The sequence below is a fragment of the Macaca thibetana genome, chromosome 13 (genome assembly GCF_024542745.1).
Source record: "Macaca thibetana thibetana isolate TM-01 chromosome 13, ASM2454274v1, whole genome shotgun sequence".
Lineage (NCBI taxonomy): Eukaryota > Metazoa > Chordata > Mammalia > Primates > Cercopithecidae > Macaca > Macaca thibetana.
This window is the reverse complement of record NC_065590.1, coordinates 56,361,644-56,381,035: the sequence shown is the minus strand read 5'-3', so window position 1 is coordinate 56,381,035 and position 19,392 is coordinate 56,361,644. Positions and strand designations below refer to the sequence as shown.

Sequence of the window (19,392 nt, the reverse complement as noted above, 5' to 3'; positions counted from 1 at the left end):
TATATTATAGCTATAACTGTACATAAAACTTTAGAGAACAATGGAAATTTTCCATCAGTGTTTATGATAGGGACAAACCAGAAAAGAAAATACAGTGAGCTTATTAGTATTTAAAATTACCTTTCTGTATCTTCTATTGCCATTACATTTTATTTGATCTTTATTAGTTTTCAACTTTTAAACAGATTTTTAAATATTCAATTTAGTACCTAACCTAATGTAAAAACTACATGTAAAAATCAATGAAAACAAATTTCTTTATGATGATCCATAATATTTAATGATTGCTAAATTGATTCTGAAAATATGTAACCATAATTTGTTATAATACCATTAATCTTTGTTGACGATTCACAGCATTTCATAGGAACTTAAATAATTTCATTTTTTACAAAGCAATTCAAAATTTTTCTTATTGGCTTCTTCATTATGTATCATCAGCTTTCAGCTATACCTATGTTAAAAAAAAAAAAAAAGCCACAAATCAAAGTTAGTCCCAGCGAAAATTTCTTGTGCGTTGTTTTTGTTTTTTAAGGTGGAGTGTAATTGCTAAAGTTAATCTAAAACCATGATTTCATTCAAATGTGGCCATGCTTTATTCTACAGAGAAAACTTGCCTTGGTCATATAAATTATGTGGTCAAGAGGTGACACATGGCTGATGAGCTTGATATGCAATTTTAAGTTGCGGTTAAATCCCTACAGAAGCACAGAATTCTTTATAGAGATCTTAGAACAACAAGGCTGAAAATAAGTGTTACAATCATCCACTCTGATCTTATGTTCCTCTACCCCCATTTCAGTTTTCTTATGAGTAAAATGTATAAATATTTTCTTAGCAAGGTTTCAAAAAAAGAGGCTAAGTGAAGACAAAATGATGTTCAGTTGAATTCCCCAGTTCTGTTAAAGATAAAATGTTATATACATTTTATGACACTTAAAGAAAACTGATTATTTTGAAATTTATTAAATATATTTTAAATGGTAATATTTAGTGAAACTTTTCCATGAGGTCCCTGCAATGGGAGATCTCTTACGAAACATTAGTTATTAAATCAAACATGCTTTTGTGAGCACCACTATGCATTTATAATTCAAACATATCTTTGTATTTGCAAAACATCATATTGAGATCACATCTAATGGTATTCAACCATCATTTTGTTCTGGCTTACTAAACTGGAAATTAAACTGTTTACTTAACTGGTTTTTCTTTAACCTGCACATATCTACATATATTACAAAGCAGACAATAACAGTGGGCGATGTGATTTTTGAAAGGAGTGGAGAAAATGAAGAGGGTGGCAATAATTAAAACTAAAAGTAGTTTAGAGAAGATGCCAGCTCTCAGATATGCTTATTTATCTCTAAGGATATATGTGTAAAAATGTATTTCTATTTTAGCTCAAAAATTATCTAGCACAATTTTAATTACAATTTATTATTTGAGAAATTATGATGCCTTTGATACTATTTAAAAAGAAATGTTTAGATCTAATTATTTTTTCTACCAATACTAGCAAAAAGTGCTTATTTGCTAAATTATATATATATATATGTATTTGAATGAAAATAATATGAAGCCAGAGCCATTAAAGTTATAATTTACAGCAATGTCTACAGTACAGTACTTAAATTGCTTAACTTTTTCCTTTCAGGTAGAAACGAATGTAAAAACCCAATGATTCCTCCATTCTATGTAGAATACAACAGAAAGGCATTCTTCAGTATTGCTCATAAAAGATGTTTACATTTAGCAGTGTAGGAATTATGGTTGGGTGTGCAAGATTATTAGGATGCTTCAGGGAAGTTGTTTTATTTTGTTTTATTTTGCAGGAAATTATGTAACCAGCAAACAGACAGAAAAAGTAATTTGTTGGGAATATACTAGCATATGAAAAAAATGGACCCATCCACTACTTCATCAATCTATCTAGCCATTCAGCACTGATTAAACACTTTTTATTTACCAGGGTCAATTTTACTCAGTAGGAAAACAATGATATGTAAGACACAGACCACCATCTTCAAAAGCTTCCAACTACACCATGGAATACTATGCAGCCATCAAAAAGGATGACCTCATGTCCTTTGCAAGGACACGGATGAAGCTGGAAACCATAATTCTCAGCAAACTGACACAAGAACAGAAAACCAAACACCGCATGTTCTCACTCATAAATGGGAATTGAACAACGAGAACATATGGACACAGGGAGGAGAACATCACACACCAGGGTCTATCAGGGGGTGGGGGGCTAGGGGAGGCATACATAGCATTAGGAGAAATACCTAATGTAGGTGACTGGTTGATGGGTGTGGCAAACCACCATGGCACGTGTATACCTAAGTAACAAACCTGCATGTTCTGCACATGTACCCCAGAACTTAAAGTATAATTAAAAAAAAAAAAAAAAAAAGGAAAGTAACTCATTACAATAAGTATAATAAAAGCCTTAGGAAAAATGCTTACAAGGTATCATGGCATTTACAGAAGAGTATGTAACTCTTGGATATTGTCTGGAAGGGTAAAGTTAGAATGAAAGAAAGGGCATTCTCTTTAGAAAACAGAGCCTAAATAAGAGCATAAGAAATATACGTTGGCCGGGCGCGGTGGCTCAAGCCTGTAATCCCAGCACTTTGGGAGGCCGAGACGGGCGGATCACGAGGTCAGGAGATCGAGACCATCCTGGCTAACACGGTGAAACCCCGTCTCTACTAAAAAATACAAAAAACTAGCCGGGCGAGGTGGCGGGTGCCTGTAGTCCCAGCTACTCGGGAGGCTGAGGCAGGAGAATGGCGTAAACCCGGGAGGCGGAGCTTGCAGTGAGCTGAGATCCGGCCACTGCACTCCAGCCTGGGCGACAGAGCGAGACTCCGTCTCAAAAAAAAAAAAAAAAAAAAAAAAAAAAAAAAAAAATATATATATATATATATATATATATACACACACACACACACACATATATATATATATATATATATATGTTAAAAACAAACAAACAAACAAAAAACTCCAAGTAGTCTGGACATCTGAAGCACAGAAGTGGAGTACGGATGGTAGAGGAAAGCACAACCAATGACTCTGGCAGACAGAAATCAAATCAAGGAGGTCTTCTGTCCGTTCATTCTTAGGCCAAAGAGACATGGGAGTGATTTTTAGACAGGAATAGCATAATCCCATTGGAAACTTACAGTATTAAGTATGGAAAATAGAAAGGAAGCAAATAGGAAACAGAGAGGTGAGTTGAGAGGCTACTGCAATAGTTCAGGTGGAAAATGGTATGTCTAAAACAGTAGTATTGACATACAGAAGAGGGCCGACACCTGAGAGTGTTTGGGAGTAGAAAGGGCAGAACTTTGTGATCGTTTATACATGGAGATGAGACAGCGGTAAAAGTTGAAAATGACTCCCAGGTTTTAGCTTGGATGAATAATGATGCAGTCAACACAGGGTGAAAATAAAGGAAGAAGAATACGTTTTGGAGCAAAGATAATGAGTTTAATTTTAGGTACATTTAATTTGAAATAAAAATAGACTAGCTATGGAAGAACTAAATGAAATAGCCCAATGATATGGTTTGGATGTGTGTCCCCTCCAAATCTCGCATTGAAATGTGACCCCTCAATGTAAGAGATGGGGCCTAGTGGGAGGTGTTTGGGTCATGAGGGCAGATGATCCCTCAGAAATGGCTTGGTGTTGTCCTCTGTGGCTTAAAAAGAGCCCAGCACCTCTTCCACCTCTTGCTCCTGCTCTCACCATGTGGCACACTGGCTCCCCCTGCCTTCTGCCGTGAGAAAAAGCTTTCTGAGGCCTCACCAGAAGCCAAGCAGATGCTGGCAACATGCTTCCTGTACAACCTGCTGAAGTGTGAGCCAAATAAATCTCTTTACTTTATAAATTACCCAATCTCAGGTATTGACTTACAGCAAGACAGAAGAGACTAAGAAGTCCAGCAATTCTACAGACTATAAATGCTATTTGGTGAATCAATAGATTTTAAATTAATTGGCAATACTACTTGCATCTAATGCGCTCCTCAAGTATTTTGGGCTGCTAGTCAATAATAGAAACACAGACAGATTTTGAGAATGACTTAATTCGTTGTGTTAGACTACAACGGCTTGGAAAGCAGAGTTTGAATTCATGCTGTATCAGAAAATCAACTAGACTTGGCTTGCTGTATAAGTAAGCAGCACAATTAGAAAGAAAGAAGCATTTGCATTTGGCCAGTGGAGTGATGATAAACTAGAAGATTCCTTTTGGGACAACAGTGAAATATGTTAAATCAAGCTATTCCAGTGCAATGTAAACAAACAATATATATCATCTCAAAAATTCAATTAAACCATGAATCATCTTTTCATTACAGTTACTCCAGTTTACTGTTAACATAGCATAAACGTATTTTAAGTTGTTAAACGGGGCATGCTATTCTTTGAGGAATCCAAATTTTATGAACTGTCACAAGAGCAATAATAAAGATGAAGTGTATTTGCTAAAAATATCCATAATTAACAAATCAATATGATCTAGTTATCTGCAGTGTGGTTAGCTCCATCAAGAGCAAGATAAAGGATCAAGAATGAGAATAAAGAATGAATTAAGCAGCTTAAGATCCAATCAAAAAGACAAAACATTCATTAATAATAAAAAAAAAATCAGAGTCAACTCCTGTTGTAATTTGAATGTATATTCCCTCCAAATCTCATGTTCAGATGGTAATCTCCAAAGTTGGAGATGGGCCTAGTGGTAGGTGTTTGGGTCATGGGGGTGGATCCTTCATGAATAACTTGGTGCCCTCACAGAGCTAATGATTTTAAGGGTATTTTGTTGTTTAAAAGAGTCTGGGACCTCAGCCTTCTCTCTCTTGCTCCCTCTCTCACCATGTGACATGCTGGCTCCCCATTCATCTTCTGTCATGATTGTAAGCTTCCTGAGGCCTCACTAGAAGCAGATAATGGCACCATCCTTGTATAACCTGTAGAACCACAAGCAAAATAAACCTCTTTTATTTACAAATTACCCACCCTCAGGTATTCCTTTACAGCAATGGAAAACAGACTAACACATGTCCCCAAGAAGAAGATTAGATAGATCAGAAGACAGATTAGTGGTTAAAAGGATAGGTTTTAGTGCAGAATGTTTGGGATTGATTTTCATTTCTGCTGCATACTAGCTATGTGACATTGGGCTAGCTACTTATTCTCTTTAAGGCTCAATTTTCTTGTCTGTGCAATATAATATTTGTGTCCACTTTACTAGTTGTTATGAAAATATAAAACAATAATACATACAAACTGCTTCAGGCAGAGCCATGCATATGCTAACCATTCAGTAAATGTTAGCTCTAATGATAATAGTAATTGGTATTATTATTATGAAAATCAAGAACCAAATCATCAGAATATACAAGCACAAAAGAATTCCAAAGAAAGGAAAAGTCAATTGGTCCTGAACTGGTTGTTGAGGCTTGAAAAACCAGATAAGCTTTGTGAAGTAAAGAGAAAATACGAAAATATTGTTAAGTCTCTGTCACAATTCATTCATTCATTCATTCAGCATTCATTCATTTATTTTAAAATTACACATAAAATATTGATTAATCATTTGATGGCAGGTGCTCAAGGCCATGAAGGTGGTAAGTGTGATTAAAATAAAGGTTTGTTTTTGAGAGCAGTGAGATATAAAGTATATGGGCATTCATGATAACAGGGCAGAGGGTAGATCTACCATTGTTCTCATCCTAGTCCTTCTTTGCTGCCAAGTACGAACTATATTATAAGCCACAAAGGGACATGATAGCTTATATATATCCTTCAGTCTTTACTCTTTTGAAACATTCTTGTTAAAAATCTCTGCCTTTAGAAATATTAAATTCTAGGCAAAGAAAAACACAGAGAGCAGCCAATCTGGGACATTCCCATAGTGTTTTTTGTTCTAGTTCTGTGAGAATCGCTGGTAAGATTTGAACGAGTTTTCACCAGCCAACATAATTGATATTCTCTTCCAGAATTTAACTTTGGCGTGTCTGTGTGCAGGCTACTGAAAGACTCTGGGATAATTCAGTGGTATTGTAACTTGAGGATACAAATTTCTTAAGTTGGCTTTCCTATTTCTTGACACCGTCTAAGAAACTCTACTGTATTTCAATCTCTTTTGCCAACCAGCGGGATTTTTTTTTGTTAGCACTCAGTTTAAAAAGCCTACCATTTTGACTAAATTTACCGGCCTAATTCAGTCACACAGCCAATCAATGTAGTTAATTCAATTGGTTTGTGGACCTTTCACTGAATTAACTGATTTTTTTTCTTTTTTTTTTTTTTTTTTTTACCTCAACTGGCTGAGAGGCTAGACTGGACTTCTGGGAATGTATTCTCTAAGCACATAAAAAATACAATAGTTTTTTGTTAAACCCTAGTATGTAGTCCATGACAGTCTTCATTAAAGAAGTCCAGACATAAGACAAAACTGTAAATGGATATTCCCTTTCTCAGGTCAATATATGGAAAAGCAGGTCTCCCACACCTCCATTTCCAAACTCATTCCTACTTCTTCATGCACATGGAGAGTACCACAAGAGGTGAATTCGTGCTTCCTATAGTACAAATCACCACCTACTTTTAAATGACATCTCAGAAATTATTTTAAAGTATAACAAATGGAAACATGTATTCTAGAAATCATATTTCTAAATATTAAATTTTCCTTCATTAAAAAAAATTATCATCTTAGCATTCAAAACATATTTTAAAAAATATCAATTGGGTAAGGGTCTGTGATATTACAAGAATAATTTTCTTCCATCCTCCCAATAGTTAGTGACATTTATTTAGAACATTCCACTTTCTTTTCTGCCCAATGCATCTAATTTTATCAAGTCACCATTCTAAGCACTGCATCTGGTGTTTTGTTTGGTAAGACAGATTTGTGGGGCAAGTTCACCAACACATTATGATCAAGCATTGTTTAGATTAATATAACACAAATACACAAGCCTGTATTACAATTTAAATTTTATTTCACATGCAAAAAAGTTCTCCTTTACAGAATTTAGATTAATTCCATGATTTGTTATTGAATATCTTTAGAAAGAATCCTATTATTCCAAATGACAACTTTGTAAAAATGCAGTGCAGCTATAATGGAAAGTGCAAAAGTTATATTAAGATAACTCCTTTCTGGGTACGTATATATTCATTTTACATGTTTCAACTAGAATCAACTCTTACAAGTCTGCCTTCAGTCATCTGTATCACTAACAAGCACTGGAAAATCTCGTTTTCAATTTCTTGGCACCGTTGACATTTGGACCTTTAATGACTCATTAACCCTCTAGAGCCTCCTTCCCCAGATCTTTTCAATCACATATGATCATGTCGCCAAACTGAGGTATTTTTTTACTGCTTGTTGCTAGTGCAGATAATATTCTCTCCTCTTCCATTCTCCCAGCTCAGTACCAGACTGTATATGTATGAGATGAGGATGATAACTGAGAGAGGAGAGAGAAAGCCAGGCAAGAGTCAGAGGTGGGGGTGTAGAGCAAGATGATTGGGCAGAGCAATTTATAACCCTTAAGGCATATTTTACTGGTTTTAGCCCCTAAAGAGGTAGAGCTTAGAATGACTCAAAAGGGAATCTATGAGACTATGAACCGCAAAGTGAAGCATTAGAAATTCTGCTGACAAATGTTAAGGTCAGAGCTGGGAAAGAAGGAATTGTCTACTTGTTATAAGGTGCAGTGGCACTCTAGAGACCACAGATTGGTAGCTCTTAGGGCATGTGCAGGCACATACTTAACATGGATCGGGGCAGCAGCAACACTGAGATATTCTTCTTGGAAGAAGAGGATGTTACTGTCAGAAGAGTATGTGGAAGAGTAGATTCCCAAGGAGAAGATTAATAACAGAGTAGATACTAAACAATGAGATAGATACCAAGTAGGGATTACAGGTGACAGGATAGGTTTTGAGCATGGGGAGACATCCCTCTGGAAGATCTCTTGGAGTATGGGACAAAGGCTGAGGTCCTCCCTTATTCTGATCAAGTCAGTAGACAAACAGGCTACCCAGAATTAAAGAAGAACACCAAGAAGTAATGCTGTCTGTCTTTAGCAAGGAGCAAGGAAGAGAGCATAGGCAGAGAAAAAAAATCTGAAAATGTTTTAGATCTCCCAGAATCAAGATCTTAGTGTAGTTTCATTGCTTCCAAAAATTACAAACTTTCCAAACACCCTAGAGTAAAGCTCACACACCACATATTAAAATCAATTAGAGATGATCTATGATTACTCATTATTGACATTGATCATTAATGATAGTAAGACACTGCAAAATAAATTCCCTTACTGGACTTATACGAACTTCACAAATATATAAAAGTAAATAAATTATCTTTATTCTACTAATAAATAAAATGTATATGAAGAAAATGCACTTTACAAAGTATAACTAATTCGCCCTGAATGACATGGTTACTGTTAGAACCATGACTTGCATACATGTTTGATATCCTGTCCATCCTACATGCTACGCTACCTCTAAACATCACCTCAATAATTCAGTAGAGGCCAGGTGTGGTGGCTCACACCTGTAATCCCAGCACTTTGGGAGGCCAAGATGGGCAGATCACTTGAATCCAGGAATTCCAGACCAGCCTGGGAAACATGGCAAAACCTTGTCTCTACAAAAATACAAAAATTAGCTGGGCATAGTGGTGTGTGCCTGTAGTCCTAGCTTGGTGGGGGTTGGGGTGGGGGGATGTGCTAAGGTGGGAGGATTGCTTGAACCTAGGAGGTTGAGTCTGCAGTGAGCTGTGACTGTACCTCTGCACTCTAGCCTGGGCAACAGAGCAAGACCCTGTCTCAAAAATTGAATTTAGGAAAAACATAACATTACATCTATTACTTTTTTTAAATATACAGACAATTCACTGAATACATAATTATAATATATCTGATGCCTGTCTAAATTAACCTAAGTAAAAAATAACACTAAGTTTATTCTGGATTTATTTTGATTTTTCTTTGAATCAAATTTATTACCCAAGCCACTCTGAAGCATCCTACAGAGACCTATGAAGGATGAGTTCTGATGTGACTTAGCTTTAAAATTAAAAAAGAAAAAAGATTTTAAAATAGCAAGCAAGCTTTTGCTTTTCTTGAGAAGTCAAGAAAATGGACTATAGATATAGGGAAAATACAGTTCAAGAGCAACATTGTTATAATGTTGATACGAAGTCAAACATACGAATAAAAAAATATGTCAATCAACGGGATCCTTTCAAATATCTCCCCTAAGATCTGGAAGATGCCAACTTTTTTAGATTGATAACCTTTATAATGTGACCACGAATATTACACAGCCTTTGTGAGACAGAAATCATTTTAATATAGGACAGAAATGAGCAGATACCAAAATGGTTTGCCACAAGTAAAGGCATTTCCTTCTTTGGATGACTAAGTAAAACTAAGTTCAAGTTAAAAAAAAAAAAAAAAAAAAAAAAAAAAGCTAAGCATGCAGTGGAAGAAAAGGATAATGTGCTTGGATTCAAGGTTATGCTATTCAATTCTCAAATCACTGAGCAGCATTTACAGTAAAATGACACTCTCATTTATCTCCCAGGCGAGCACTGAGACCTGCCTTAGGATGCAGGAGGTTAGTAGACTTCATAGTACTTGATTTTCTAACATTACAATAATAATAGTTAACTCAGTAAAAAAAAAAAAAAAAAAAAAAATTCTGTGTCTTCACATAAAGTGAATCAAAATATATCTTTGCATCACTGCCTACTGTAACCCCAAGGAACTTGTTCATCCGCCAACAGTCAAGACAAGAAAAAAAGAGAAGTTGGTCTCTCAGGATAGAGACCCTGTTCACTTAAGGTGGGGCAGATAATGTACAGACTCTAATGTTGGGTCTGTACATTATCTGCCCCACCTTAGGTGAATTAAATCAACAACATCAACAGGGAAAATTGTGAAAAAACTGTGTTGCTCTCACTCTACCAGTCTTTCCAATGTCCAAGAAGCACAGATTATTTTCTCAGAAGACTAGACCAACTAGAAATTGAATGATCTTGATCTATTTTAAGAAAGAAAAATTTTATCTAAATCTTCGAAGAAACAAAATGATTTGTAATCTGCATTGTATGCTTTTATTTTGGGAGTCAGACCAGGCATGGGCTGAGTAGCCCATTCTGTCTTGAGGACAGGAACAAAAGAGTCTGAAATATAAAGTCACATGTTGACATTAAAGAATATCCTGGAGTCCCAGGCCATATAAAAGGGTGTGTAATTAGTATTATAGTAAATACTAATGAGAACACATGTATCAACCCACATTAGTAAATATTAATCTAGAAGTAATATTCTAGGACTAAGTATTAATTACTTTCAACTCTTCCCTCCAGGTCTAGCAACCCACAAAACGCTTGAGGAAGAAAGGAAATAGAAGCTTCCCTTTGTTGAACTATTTGATACTAATAAATACACTGGGCAGTCACACTGTTTTTATAAATAATCAAAGCAAGTGGTTTGATGTTAAATCAATGATGTTTATACAAATTTGACTTATTAGGTACAGTCATATTTATCTCATGGCTAGAAATCAACATAGTAATTAAAATTGTGTTCCGATATTTATTAGTTCTATGATCTTTGGCACGGCACTTATCTAAGTCTCATGCTGTATCATCTATGAAACAGAAACTGATAACAATATCTACCTATCAAGGTTTTTTGAAGCTCAAATGAGATGGTACAGAAAACATAAATGTGCCTGGCACAGGGTGACATCCAATAAATGGTAGCTGTTGGCCATTAAAGACAAGGCCCATTTATTTGTAGGTTATTGCATACTACCAAGAGCATAGATTAGAATTCACACCTGGATTAATTAATTTTCATCTTCTATGTCCTAAAACTCATTCCTCCTTGCAAACTGAGTGAGACCATGTAGATGCCCCAGCAAATTACCCAGACTGAAGACAATGACCAAGTAGCATAGTTTTACCTAAAAAGAATCATATTTTATTTCCAAGAAAATCTCCATAAACCTTAGCCCATTTACATGTAATACACAACCAAACTATCTCTCAATTGTTCTTGTTTGTGTATACTATCCCATGTTTTCTTACTTTTTTAAGAGGTAAGAATAGGCTTTGAACACAGATGCTGGTAACAGTCTCAAAATTATGGATGCTAAATTTCCTTGGCTTATCAACATTAAATAAGAGAAAGGGAAATCTATTATGAGCATTGTGACTGAGTTGACACACATATGAGCACTAAAGGTAGGGCAATATTTTTAATTATATTTAACAATGTTATAGCTTGGGGTCAGTTCAGAAGCAGAAAGGTAAAAACAAAACGAGTAATGGTGACATGCAATATTGTCCTCACTATCAGAAGATAAAACCATCATACTCTAATGGGCTGATACAGATTGCAATTTTTTTAGTAGCTGTTATTTCCAAGGGTCTAGCAAGGCAGAGTGCAACAGTACGTGCCACATTCAAAAGTCTAGGAGAGAAACCAAAGTGATCTCAGTAATGTAGGAATAATTTTAAAGATACAGCTTATATATACATTCTTAGTGGTCTCAATAGCTGTATTAATTGAGACATGGGGGGAATGATCTCAATACAGTACTTTGTAGTGTAGCCTTGTACACAGCACATTTGTATGCAAGTTTTACACACACACCTATACTGTATATGCATATAAGTCTATACACAAATATTCTATAATACATATATACTTGTTCATTAATTAACCATTGAGGGCCTACAAAGTACAGTGAGCGAAAATATATAGAGAAGCAACACTGAGCTGCTGTGGACACAGATCATACTTATCTTGAAGGTCTCTACCCTGCAATCCTAACTTCCCAGAGCAGACTACTAACAGATTACAAAGTAATCTACTTTGTAATCTATTAGTTTTACCGCTGACAGTATTTTCATTTTCTGCTATTTGGCATGACAAACCACAGAAGATCCGAGGCAAACCGTTGCTCTCACATGGAAGTGGCTCCTATATGAAGACACAGTGATGATAATAAGAAGCAGTTGCTCGCTTAATAAGGGAGAAGGATTTAGGCCGGGTGCGGTGGCTCACGCCTGTAATCCCAGCACTTTGGGAGGCCGAATCCGGAGGATGAAGAGGTCAGGAGATCGAGACCATCTTGTTTAACACGGTGAAACCCCGTCTCTACTAAAAAACACAAAATACTAGCTGGGCGAGGTGGTGGGCGCCTGTAGTCCCAGCTACTCGGGAGGCTGAGGCAGGAGAATGGCGTGAACCCAAGAGGCAGAGCTTGGAGTGAGCCGAGATCCGGCCACTGCACTCCAGCCTGGGCGACAGAACGAGACTCTGTCTCAAAAAAATAAATAAATAAAAATAAATAAGGGAGAAGGATTTAAAATATTAGTTATAGGCCGGCGCAGTGGCTCACGCCTGTAATCCCAGCACTTTGGGAGGCCGAGGGGGGCAGATTACGAGGTCAGGAGATCGAGACTACCCTGGCTAACATGGTGAAACCCCTACTCTACTAAAAATACAAACAATTAGCCAGGCGTGGCGGCAGGCGCCTGTGGTCCCAGCTACTAGGGAGGCTGAGGCAGGAGAATGGCGTGAACCCGAGAGGCGGAGCTTGCAGTGAGCCAAGATCAAGGCACTGTATTCCAGCCTGGGTGACAGAGCGGAACTCTGTCTCAAAAAATAAAAAAGAAAAAAAAAAAAAAAAAAAAAAAATACTTATAAATGGTAGATCTAGGAACTTAGCAAGTAGAGTAGTTTAGTGTGAGGGCAAACAGCTTTACAAACTTCAGTTGCCCTAAAGGACTGACTGTATTACAGTACAGTATAGTGACTGATGTTCACAATGATGGCTTCGAGTTATCAAAAAGAGGTTAACTCACGTTAGCAAGTTCAATTTAACAAGGTAGGATGTGTGTATTATTTTCAAAATGGTAAAAGGAACAAGAAAAGTTTTGTTGCCTAAAACGGAAGGCATTAGTTACATGGAATGCTCACTTTTGTAAATACATCTTCTCTAATGGTATGAGATAGTATAGATACCTATCCATCCATCTATGCATTTCATTTTTTGGAAATTTTCTGTTCTTTTAGTTAAGATAGGTTACCAACTACTCCTACCACTGCAAATATTACCAAACTTCAATATAGTATACTAATTACTAAACTAGATTAACACTGATGGCTAACTACACTATTTATAATTATAATTTCAGATTTCATATGAATGATAAACAATTCTGTAAAACTACGTTATTAACATCTTAGAGCCAGGTGGCTCATGCCTGTAATCCCAGAAGTTTGGGAGGCCGAGTCACAGGTAGGTGGATTGCTTGAGTCCAGGAGTTCCAGATAAGCCTGGACAACAAGTTGAAACCTCGTCACTACAAAAAAATACAAAATTAGCCAGGCATGGTGGTGTATGCCTGTAGTCCCAGCTCTAGGAGGCTAAGGTTGGAAGATTGAGTCCAGGAGGTCAAAACTGCAGTAGGCTGTGATGGTGTCACTACATTCCAGCCTGGATGGCAGACCAAGATCCTGTCTCAACAAATGGGAAATAAAATAAATTTAAAAAATAAATAAAATTTTAGAAAAATTGAATGAAGAAATGTAATAATGGGTGGTGGTATCTGTCTTACTGCAGATAAGTTGTTCCTCAACTAACTCTTTCTACCTTGAAGGTGGCCATAAATTGACACATATTGACAATCGCTAAGCAACTATATGGATTATTTAATACATGTCAATTGTAGATTATGACAAACATGAAGATACAGTCTTTGCCAAGTTCCCCAGTTTAAATTGTTAAGGTGAAACCCTGAAATCTTACTTTCTCTTTCAAGTTTCCTATACTTTATTTTAAATAAATCTAAACTGGCATGTTTAGTTTTCATAAAATTGTAAATTTCTTTGCTTACATATTACTTATACTTGGAGAGTACTGGGAATATCCCCCGTCCTTGTTAACAAGAGTGAACAGTATATGAACCAGAAAATTTGAACTTGGGGATATAGATGGTAGCTACACCATTAAGTAATAAAAGTAGCCAAATGGAATATTCAGTTTCTTTTCATAATACGACTTTCCAAACATTATTATAAATTCAATTTTGGCTTATTTCTCTCCTAAAGATGCATGAAGCTTGTTTATATACTAAAACTACACATCTCACTTAAACAAAATTATTATTTTTATTATTATTTCAATTAACTTTCTTTCATCCTAACTTCTAAGATGCTATTTTGGTTGTTCTCTTTGATATGCCTGTTTTTCTTTTGCTCTGTAATTGCCATCACATAACCAGATCTAGCCCCTAGCCTCTTACAGTCTCTCTAAAAATTAAGCCTATCACTAGGTGGATTTAAAACCAACACAGTCAGGAATGTTCAGTTTTGCATCTCACTAGTTTCCTGATTTGACCTTACTGCCATATTGCCTGGATATCCTACCCTTTTCAACTTTGTAAGACCCAAATTACGACTATTTTTTTCTCCCACAAACTAGTTTACTGACATCACCATTATCTCCATTGCTACGGCTTGAAAACGAGCCATCTGTTTCTTTCTGGTCTTTATTTTCATTTGGATTTGCCACCTTTTTCTTTGGAATCTGTATAATTTCTATTCCTTTACCTCTATTCTCAATATCCTCCAATGAGTATAGGATCCACTAAGTTCAGGCACAAATAACTTCAGCAGTCTCTAGTCTCTTCTCTCCTCAAATCCATTTTACAATTAATTTGTCTAATCTTGTTTCATCCTGTCAGTATCTTATTGAAAATATTAACTGAATAACTTGTACTATGTTCTTATTTTGAACCTAAAAGCTGCTGCATCATCTTTGCATCATCGCACCCCAATGTTTCATTTGCACCTGGAAAATCATAGCAAATTAGTTTTAATGTCCATGTTTCCAATATCATCAGGGCCTGCATATCTGTTGTAGTTTACTTTTACCCTACACTCAAGTTTAACCACATCAAAAATATAGATCTTGCTTCTAAAGGTAATCTTAAAACTAGACAGGCTTTCTATAAAGTATAATTTCAGGGGCTTGGAGCTACTTACTTCCTCTCCCTCCTGAACTGATTCTCTTTCTGCTGTCTACGGTGACACAACTAGAAATACATTTCTCTAGAAATACATTTTTCCAGGTTTAACAGTGAACCCCCATAACCTTCCAAATAGCCTTCTAGCAAGAAAAAAAAAAAAAACTAAATAATTTTTAATATTTAAGTTGGCTTTTAGAAAGTGGTTGGCAGAATGTTTTATTTGGCCAGAATAGTACATTTTTTAAAATGAAGTTATTATCCACATTTGTAAATGTTAGGTTTCAAATCAAATAAAAAATTAGATTTCCAGTTTCTCATTTAAAAAAAAAAAGGTAAGCTTGCAACCAGAAATTGCAGCAAATTCCTCTCACACTCCTGAGTCTTTCTAAAAGGGGCTACTTTGAGGGGAAATAATAATATTTTAGACAGATGAAAGGGAACCATGTCACTAGGTACAAGACCATGCCAGCCTCAATCAGGAGAAAATCAGCCTTCTTCTTTCAGGCCCTCTTTCCATCTGCAAAAACACTGCTGCTTGTCTTCTTTAATAAATGGAAGCAATTTAAAGAAAACAATCTATAAAATACTACATAAAATCACATTAAAACTACAAGTAAAAATCGACATCCAACAAAACTGCTTTCAGATTCAATTTCTTCGAAAGGACCTTGATTCTGCTGTGTCCACCACATCTCAATTCTCTCTCCAGGGAAAGTATAATGGCGTAAAAGGTCACAGGTAGAGACTGTTGCCAAGTCAATGAAGCAAAGACTTTCTCTCTAGATGCATGGAAATGCACAGCGATGGGTTGATTAGGTCAAGGCATCTTTTGTATTATACATGTAAATGGGAATTAATGTCCTCAGAGTGCCAGTAGCTATTTTGTTGAATTTGGTAAAAGTGAAACCCTGTACTTATGCGTCAATTCAATTCTGTGAAGTTTATCTTGGGAGGAGGATGCAAAAACTCTTTATACTTCCATAATTAGGTATTCCTTTGACGACTTATCAACTGCCTCAACTTAGGACTCAAAGTGCTTAGTGTCGAATTGAAAGAGAACACATCTTTTATTAGAATTGCTTTTGGTTTGTTTCCTCTCATAACAAAGTAACATCTGCAAACCAGTGAATATTGACACTATTTACAACCAAATTATAGGAAAAAGTCAGTAGAGTATTTGAAGATGGGATTAGTAACACCTCATTTACCTGGGCATTTCCTGGGAAGGAGCAATTCTGGAGAACTGAATGTTCTCTGTACCCGAAGCTTATGCCCATTTAAACCTAAATATTACATATAAATATTCATAACATATATTAACTGCTACATTCCTGTCTTCCTACATAGATGTCTCTAAACATAATATCATCTTTTCTTTTCTTCTGATGATTCAGGGGTCAACTCTGTGAGCATTCATTACTGTACCATGTGGTTATATATTTCGATGCCTGCTTTATCATTTTTTCTCTCCTCCCTCAATGTCAGGCTTTCAGCTGTCACCTTGCCTGTCACTGTGTCTCTTCTCAGCTTCCCCTTTGCTGTTTCTAATCTGTCGTGGGCTGGGAAACCGGATAACCAAGCTCATTAAGAATGACATGCTGAATAAAAGTCAGTAAGACTCAGAGTGGGCACTAAGAAATAAAATGCATGACTTTAATGTGCAGTTTTTGTGAAAGCAATTTTGGATATGCAGAAGCTTTTTTTATTTAATTCTAGATTGGACAACCACATGAGGGTTGAGGTTGTTGTATGAATTGGTAGAATGTTCCCCATTTAGTTTCAAAGTATTTCTCTGCAGGAGACAAGGCAGTTTTGACAAACACAGGCAAGAGAAGCTAAGTTTTCCCTTTGGAAGCAGAGGAATCTGGTAGGGAAACACACAAGGACCCTCATGTGAGGCTTTAGGCAACTATGGAGATCAAACTCTTCCCTTTGATCACCAGATATCCTCTTCTTCATATCGAGATGAAGGGCATTGCCTGAAAGAACTAAAATTTGCACTATTAGGTAAAATTTACAGTTTCCTGTTAGAATCCCTCAGAATTTTATCTTCTCCTTTATAGTAGAATGTTGGCTAGGTGAGATAGACGTAATCTGGTAAGGGAAAAGTCCAGAAGTAGCTGTTTTTCCCATGTATTAATCTATCCACTTCACTTCCATCTCTTTCTGGATAATTCACAAATCAGAACCCCAACCTAAGGTTTCTTTTCCTGAGACTAATACTGTCCCTGAGGATATTCTATGGGGTCCCCAAGTGCTTGTGGCATCCCGGCTCTCCCCATATCAACACATCACCACAACCTGGTATTAAAACATAGGCTCATGTATTTACTTGTTTGTATTCGAATGACTTCATCTTAATGACTTAGCAACAAATAGAACACTCCCTACAGAGCCCTCCCCTCCTTATATACCATATTATCGCATACCCACTCTTTTTATTTCCTCTTTCAATGCTTCTCTCAGTGCTCATTTTAAAGAATTTCACCTCTCTAAAATAGAGTGGCGTGGGACTGGGTGGGAAGAAGAAATTGATTTGTTTCGCCTGCTCCTGTATCTGTAGAATCCAGTTACAGCCAGGTTTTTGCTGCAATCAGTAAGGATTTCTCATGTTCTAACAAAGATGAAAGCAATAGGAGACAGAATCCCTTATCTTCTCAGGGACTTTCTTTTCAGTATGACAATGGACATTTGTTGTTGTTGTTTTTGTTTAAAGCCAACTTATATGCTGTAGAACAAGGGCCTCCATCTTCCAAACATTCTCAAGAGTAAAATTAGTCCAAAATCCAGTAGAAGAATACTGATTATACCATCAGTCCAAAATCTTTAGGGCCACCAAGAAGCACCATGGGCTTACGGCTGCTAATTACTTAGTTTGGTGCTTTCTGACAACGTGTTGTCTTTCAGGTTTTTCATTGCATCACACTAAGCTATGCTTACTTCCTCCAAACACATTTAAGTGGATTCTTTTTCCAATCTGAAGACTTATAAAAATAAATATAAATACCCCTTTACTACTAATAGTAGAGTTTTCTGCAATTGGATTTAAGTTCTGGGAGTATGAGTCAGGGTAATCAATTTATTCTATTTTAGGACATGCATTGAGATCCACCTCAAAACCTTTTAAATCAAGATTCAATTAAATTTAACAAATATATATAGGCTTGTTATATTAAAAAGCAAATTGAAACAAAATATCACTGGAGAGACACAAGAAAATTGTACAATCCTGTGGTCCTTATTTTATCTCTTTTTTCAGAAATGTTGGAAGCCAAACTAAAATAACAGGCTTGAAAAGAAAACCAGTTTTACAATTCCATCACCCTCAAAAATTTCAATCATCACGACTACAAATCAATATAGGTAATCACTTGTATACACCAAGACAATTTTACTCTCAATGCCATGCTTATATAAATAACTGGACTCCATCCTTTAAATTCTCTGTATAAAAAGACCCAGCTCAAAGTTACATTCTCTATGAAGCTATCCAGATTTCCCAGCTAGAAGTCTTTGGTCTATATCTTTAATCTAACTTTAGCATGGTTGCTTGGTCTTGCACTGTCATATGCTGTACCACATGATTGTTTAATAAGCTTTTAGGTAGCAAAAGAGGGAGTTCTTTCCATCTCTGTGTTCTCCAAAAGTGCCTTGAAGATAGTCCAGTGTAGGAAATGAATTACATTTAAGACTGTCATCCACTGCTTTGTGTAAAAAATGGAGTCATTTTGAAATGAGAAAACAAAAGCTAACAACTTTCAACTTTCTAAACCAATTTGGGGCTTCTCATCAGCTTGCTTTTGTTTGCTTATTCTTTTTTTGTTTTTTGTTTGTTTGCTTGTTTGTTTTGAGATGAGTCTCGCTCTTGTCACCCAGGCTGGAGTGCAATGGCATGATCTCAGCTCACTGCAACCTCTGCCTCCCGGGCTCAAGCAATTCTCTTACTTCAGCCCCGGGAGTAGATGGGATTACAGGTGCCCATCACTATGCTTAGCTAATTTTTGTATTTTTAGTAGGTTTCATCACGTTAGTGAAGCTGGTCTAGACCTCTTGACCTCAGGTGATCTGCCTGCCTCAGCTTGTATTTTGAATAACAACTCTAAACAGAATGCCATGATGTCAACATTTCATTTTCACATCAAATTTTAATTCAGACCCAACTTTCCAACTGTAAAATTTGCTGCTAGGCTAGCCAATAATATGTACATAACCTGAAATGCAAAACATAATGAAAAGCATAGTGTTATAAAATAGAACATTCCAGATATTCATAAATATGGATTTGACGGCCCGTTCTATGAA

At 36.2% G+C, this 19,392-nt stretch overlaps 1 protein-coding gene and 1 long non-coding RNA gene across 23 annotated transcripts in view; one reads left to right on the top strand and one right to left on the bottom strand.

The window, feature by feature from the left end:
* The window catches only part of LOC126933718 (uncharacterized), a 58,645-nt gene extending 48,171 nt beyond the window's left edge, over nucleotides 1–10,474 (top strand). The window contains exon 5 of the long non-coding RNA XR_007718713.1: nucleotides 10,411–10,474. This is a non-coding gene — a long non-coding RNA (uncharacterized LOC126933718). The remainder of the gene's footprint in view (nucleotides 1–10,410) is intronic.
* The window catches only part of NRXN1 (neurexin 1), a 1,134,455-nt gene that overhangs the window by 767,899 nt on the left and 347,164 nt on the right, over nucleotides 1–19,392 (bottom strand). The gene's annotated exons all lie outside the window — the stretch shown is intronic.